The sequence below is a fragment of the Sinocyclocheilus rhinocerous genome, unplaced genomic scaffold, assembly GCF_001515625.1.
Source record: "Sinocyclocheilus rhinocerous isolate Xijiao unplaced genomic scaffold, SAMN03320098_v1.1 scaffold57, whole genome shotgun sequence".
NCBI classification, from domain to species: domain Eukaryota; kingdom Metazoa; phylum Chordata; class Actinopteri; order Cypriniformes; family Cyprinidae; genus Sinocyclocheilus; species Sinocyclocheilus rhinocerous.
The window spans coordinates 351,739-358,501 of NW_015652130.1; positions in this window are offsets into that span (position 1 = coordinate 351,739).

A 6,763-nucleotide genomic window follows, 5' to 3' on the forward strand; every position below is an offset into this window, starting at 1 on the left:
CCCCATGTTCAGAGCCCCCCCCCCCCCAACAACAACATGTATTAAAATTTGGTAAAAATGTTTGGTAAAAACTTGAAAGAGTTAAAAACAACACTGTCAATACAAAATACAGGGGGGGAAATACTAATGCATGGCCTTTATGTAACTATCATTACTGATTTGCTCCACTGCCATTTTCTCTGTTACATCACTGGAATTATATTAGGTATATTCTTTTCTTTTGCTTGACCTGTACTTAAAAGAATAGTAATAATTAAATTTATTTTAATGAAGACTATTGCTATGAACATCTTTGCTTACTAAAAGTTGATAAATGCTTAAAAATCTTTCAGTTCTTGTTTTGTGTATGAGAGAGAATAGGCTGAATCGTGCTTAGATTTGCATGTCAGCTTTGACCTTTCGTTCAAAGATAAACACGCACCCACAAATATCAACTTCTCATATCTCGTCACTATACTGACAGTACTAAATCCATCCATCATTTACAAAGTCATGAACATTGTTATAGTCTGCATATGCATCTGAACTTTCGTGATTTTAATTGTTTTAATAAGATTTCACTGGAAAAAGCCTGAGATTATAAGGTCTTGCAAGTGGAGAGGATTGGACAAGATAAGGAAAATGTGCACTGTTGTCAAGTCAAGTCACCTTTACTGTATTTATATAGCACTTTATACAATACAGATTGTGTCAAAGCAGTTTTACAGTGTTAAACAGGAAAATAGTGTGTTGATAATGCATGAGAACAAAGTTGATTTTTCAGTTAAAGTCAGTTCATCATTGATTCAGTGATGTCAACGTCCAGCTCAGTTTAGTCCTCTTCAATTAGTGTCTGTGCAATCAAGTGTCCTCAACTAAACAAGCCAAAGGCGACAGTGGCAAGGACCCAAAGCTACACCGGTGACAGAAATTGAGAAAAAAACCTTGGGAGAAAGCACACTCAGTCAGGGGGCCAGTTCTCCTCTGGACAGACGAATCCAGCATGGTGTGGTTTAATTCCAGGCTGCAACACAAGTCAGAGGACTCATCTGATTCTTATAGCCTTTGCTGAGTAATTGTGCCGTTGTGCTGACAAGGTCTTCGCAGGGGATATGTCTCTAGGACTCATCTAGTTGACATTGTCTCCGCTGACATTCAGGGCTGTAGAGGTCATCTCTAGCTGCTGATCCTCCATCTGGTCTGGATACAAACTGGATCTGGGTGGCTGCGGAGACCTCGGAATAAGAATGAAACCAACTAATATTAGCATAGATGCCATTCTTCTTAACAAGTGCTCCGGGTGTTATGGGAAGTGTTCCCGGTTCCAGTTGACCTACTGCAGCCTAACAATTCTTTAACGGATTTAAATGATAGAAATCTTATGTGTATGCCAAGTTAAAGAGATGGGCATTTAATCTAGATTTAAACTGACAGAGTGTGTTGGCCTCCTGAACAACGTTAGGAAGATTGTTCCAGAGTCTGGGCACTAAATAGGAAGAGGATCTACTGCCCGCAGTTGATTTTGTTGTGTATCTAGAGCTCTATGCGTGTGCGCTCCGCCCAATCGCTCCACCCGTATACCGTTCATGCGAATCGGAACAGCAGTCCACTCAAAAATTGAGCCGACAGGAAACATCGATGTAGTACAGTATTGTTTCTGTCTATCTATACTTTTCAAATTATCACATCGAAGTTAGAAATTCAAATATTGTGACAAAATTAATTTTGTAGGGTGCCACAAGTTTGTTAAAATTTCCAAAGGGTGCCGCGACTAAAAAAAGGTTGGGAAACACTGATCTAGAGAAGTGAAATAATGTCACTATTTGTATACGTTTTTAGTTAAATTCGATCTTGAATTAAATATTATAAATATATTACAAACATTAAAACATTAAATAGTTTTTCCGACATCTATTTTGAATGAGATCGCTTGGACCATTTTATAGGAGTCATATATCAAAGGAATATTTCACCCAAATATGAAAATTTGCTAAAAATGTACTCACCTTCAGGTCATCCGAGATGTAGATGAGTTTGTTCCTTCATCAGAACAGTTTTGGAGAAATTTAGCATCACGTCACTTGCTCACCAATGAAACCTCTGCAGTGAATGGGTGCCGTCATCATAATGAGTTCAAACAGCTAATAAAAACATCACAATAATACACAAGTAATCCACATGACTCAGTCCATCTATTAAAGTTCTGTGAAGTGAAAAGCTGTGCATTTTTAAAAAACAAATCCAACGACTCACTCGTATAATATAATATAATATAATAAAGTTAGAATCCTTTGAATATTGTGGGGGTTTTGTTACCTTTGAAAGACCTCTGGTCTTTCCTGACATTACTGAACTTACTGTTATAAAGCCAACCTCTACTGAATCTCTATTGAAGAGATTCAATATGCAAAAATACAAGACCGAAAGGTACCTCTGCAGCTCTTCATTTGAGCTGCGCATTGTGAAACTCATTTAAAAAAACAGATCTATGTTGCTTTGAAATCAGTGCAGGGTCTGCCATACTATGCCTCTGCCATGAGGCTGAGGTTTGATCTGAAAATATCACTAAAAGTGATAATTACGTGATATTGGCTTCTGAATTGAATGTCTATTTTGATTAAAGTTATTGAAAGAAAAAGAAAACTCAAAACAAAACGCAGATAATGATGTCATAAAGAAGTGGTCTGTGTGGTGAAACAGACATCTTGCAAGTGTCATGTGCACAAGTCTCTTGCGCAAAGGATACACCCAGCAGAGCTGTTGCCATTTCAGTGCAGCTGACTGAAGTGGTCTATGTGAAAGGTCACGCTCTGCCGGAGGTTAACGTCACATAAGCGTACCTCTAACTATGACACGTTCACACTCTGCTTTTTTTTCCTTTCTCGGTTGTGTGTAAGCTATTAAAATTGATGAGCCAACGTATGTCACATCCAGTGTGGTCCCACTGTGCATCACAGAGTTCATGTTACCATATATTGGCATACTCATGATGAATTATACACGCAGCTCAACCCTGAAAAATACAACTATTGCAAGCAGTTCAGTTGAAGCATGAAAGACGTACTGAATTAGTCATTTTTTTGTGTGTGTTGAGTCTGTTTGACGTACACAAAAAGCTGCAAGCTTTAGCATACAATAATATAAAATTATTAGTGCTGTCAAATGATTAATTGCGATTAATTGCATCCAAAATAAGTTTTTGTTTACATAATATGTATGTGTGCTGTGTATATTTATTATGTATATATAAATACACACACATGCATGTATATATTTCAGAAAAATATGTTATATTATATTTATTTATAATATAAATTATATGAATATAAATATAGACATGTAAATTCATGTAAATATCTTCAAAATATATGCATGCATATGTGTGTGTGTACGTATATATACATAATAAATATACACAGAACACACGCATATATTATGCAAACAAAAACTTTTATTTTGGATGCAATTAATCCCGATTAATCATTTGACAGCACTAAAAATTATTATATTAAAACATTTGTGATAACGTTTTATAAATACTTTATGCATTATACAGAAACATATAGCCATTCATAGAAAATTTATTTAAAATACTGATAAAAACAAAACATTAAATAAAATGTCTGTTTGTTATCTCACACTAAATCAGAAACATAAAAAAAAAACATTAATTCAAATTAAAATACAATAATTTGATAGAATACTTTTTTGAACTATAGAAAATCATATTGCAGGCTCTTTAATTTTGTTTTAAAATTCAAATGCATTCTGAAAAAATTTTTAACATGTTGCAAAACCTTTCCAAAAAGACAAAGTCCATTTCATAGAATGGGTCTGTAAGCTCGTTTGTAGAATCAAGGTTTAAATTTTACGGTGCACATCAATAAAGATTCTCTAAATGCATAATTTCAGCTAATTTTCAACTGTAGTCAAACGAATGCATCAACCTACTCTTTGTTACAAGAAGTCAACTAAAAAACGTGAGGGGAACTCTGATCTTCGTGGCAGTGAGGCTCTTTGACAAGAAGACAAAGGATGTGGTTCCTTCTCTTCAACAACAGATGAAGTAAGGAAATGAACACGTTCCAAGATTACAGACCACTAATGCAACAAGATTGCATCAAAAATGTTATGTTGGTCATGCAAGCATGGCAGAACACCAGTTATCTGGGCAGAAAATTGATTTTAGATAAAACAAAAAAACTAAAATAAAAACGTAGCCAAGACCAGGAAGTACTGTGATTTTTGTCTGCACATCTTGTTCTTGACATATGCAGCCATGTGGCCCTGCAGAGGGTGCTGCTACATCAAATAGAAGAGAGGAAATGAAAATATATCAGAATCATTTAGCTACTATGAATAACCTTCTATGAAATTTATGTGGAAGATTACTTTCTATAAGCTACAGTATTTCACATGCTTTCCACCCTCTTTTTTTTCTGAAATTCGTGCATTGAGCTGGTCTGTCAGGGATTTTTGTGGTTAACAAACATGACTTCTCATTTCAGATCCTCTACAGAAAAGTTTCACCTGCTCAGGGGTGGTCACACTCTGACGCAAAATGAGACGTCATCACTTTCTAAAGTGTATGAGAAGTGGATGAAACAAATAGAAAACACATGTAGAAATGATCTCCACATCACATATGTGACCCTGGACCACAAAACCAGTCATAAGGGTCCATTTTTTGAAACTGAGCTTTATACATCACATGAAAGCTGAATAAATAAGCTTTCCATTGATGTATGGTTTGTTAGGATAGGACAATATGTGGCTGAGATACAACTATTTGAATATCTGGAATCTGAGGGTGCAAAAGAATCAATAAATCAAAATATTGAGAAAATCGCCTTTAAAGTTGTCCAAATGAAGTCCTTAGCCATGCATATTACTAATCAAAAACTACGTTTTGATATATGTATGGTAGGAAATGTACAAAATATCTTCATGGAACATGATCTTTACTTAATATCCTAATGATTTTTGGCATAATCGATCATTTTGACCCATATAATGTATTGTTGGCTATTGCTACAAATATACCTGTGCTACTTGTGGTCCAAGGTCACATATTGTATGATAAAAATAAAATAAATATCATAAAAACCTATCTTCGGTACATCTCATTGGTATATTTGTCCAAAAAAATTGTCTTGTAGTAGTTGGTAAAGGCTCAGTCCACAAAAGTCTCATCTAAGCAGTCAAACTCTAGATTTTCTTTAGCACAAAACCAAGTAAACAGATGCAAGGTTTAAATTAAACTGCTAACAGCCTTGTGGCTTCATAAGAGGAAGGTGCACAACGGCATTTAGCTTCAAGGGCTGGAACGCGAGTACTTGTGCGTGGATGGAAATTTTGAAGAAGTTCAACCGAAAACTGACGCCTCCCCAGAACCTCAGTGTGTTTTGCATTTCTAGAGACAGGCCGGGGACATTGTCGACTATCGGAAGAAACATAAATGTAGGAGGGGACAATACCAGCTCTGACGTTGCTAAGCGCACTTGAAATACAAAGATCCACATGATGAAAATGCATGATTTAAATGTTAGTTTTGAGTTTTGAGACCAGAGCGTTGACACCAGAGTCAATGCAATAAGAAGAAAAAATTTACAAATATCATTAAAAATAAAAGGAAAAATATTACAAAATAATATTACACATAACAACAATAAAATAACCTGATATTTATACTAGAGAATATGAACAATATTTTAGATTTAGTCCTTTATTTAAAGCTGTAAATTAGACACCATATAATCAGACACATTGCACAGAATGACAACAGACACCAAATAAAATATTACAAATATTACTGCCTACAAAAATGTCACTGGTTTATGCAACCCATTTATTTCCATGTCACAGAAACAACATTAAATCTTTATAATTAGGCTACACACACAAAAACAAAACAAAAAGGAAAGATTCTCAGACATTGTCCTTAGCCCACCTAAATATGGGAAACTCAGATAATTTGTCATATTTGTCTCAGGAATGCATGAGTCACTACAAGGCATGTCTGTGGTAAACAACTGTGGCGACATGGAAATGACATGGGAATAAGGTTACAGATCTTACCATCGATCTACCTACAGCTGTTCAGGCTGATGTGAAGATTTTATTTCAAATTCACTAATCAGCAGAATTCAAAGTAGATCTGTCTCCAAGTAATGAATTGAAATCAATTCAAGGCTTATATTAAATTAGCCATCTGAATTCAAATGGATGAGCATTTACACTACAAAAGCAATGACTTTGAACACCTTCACATGTGGATGAATCTCAATTTGTTTTGGACCCCGAATGTTTCAAACCGGTTGCCGAAACGGGTATAAACGGGGTCTTAAACAACCCCTAATGTAAGTTACTTTTGACTAGTTACAATCATTCTTACAACAGCCACTGAAACACAATAAAAATATTAATAATATTAATTATGTAAACCGTTTCTTCTACAATGTAAGACAATTATAATTAAGCACTGATTATTATTGTTTTTTAAAGGTATAGTTCACCCATTAATCACCCTCAAGTTGTTCCAAACCTGTATGAGTTTCTATCTCCTGTTGAACACAAAAGAAGATATTTTGAAGAATGTTGGTAACCAAACAGTCGACGGCAGCCATTGGCTTCCATAGTATGGAAAAAAAATACTGTCAGTCATTGGCATGTTTGTTTACCAACATTCTTCAAAATATCTTCTTTTGTGTTCAACAGAAGAAAGAAACTCATGCAGGTTTGGAACAACATGAAGGTGAGTAAATGATGACTCAATTTTTGGGTG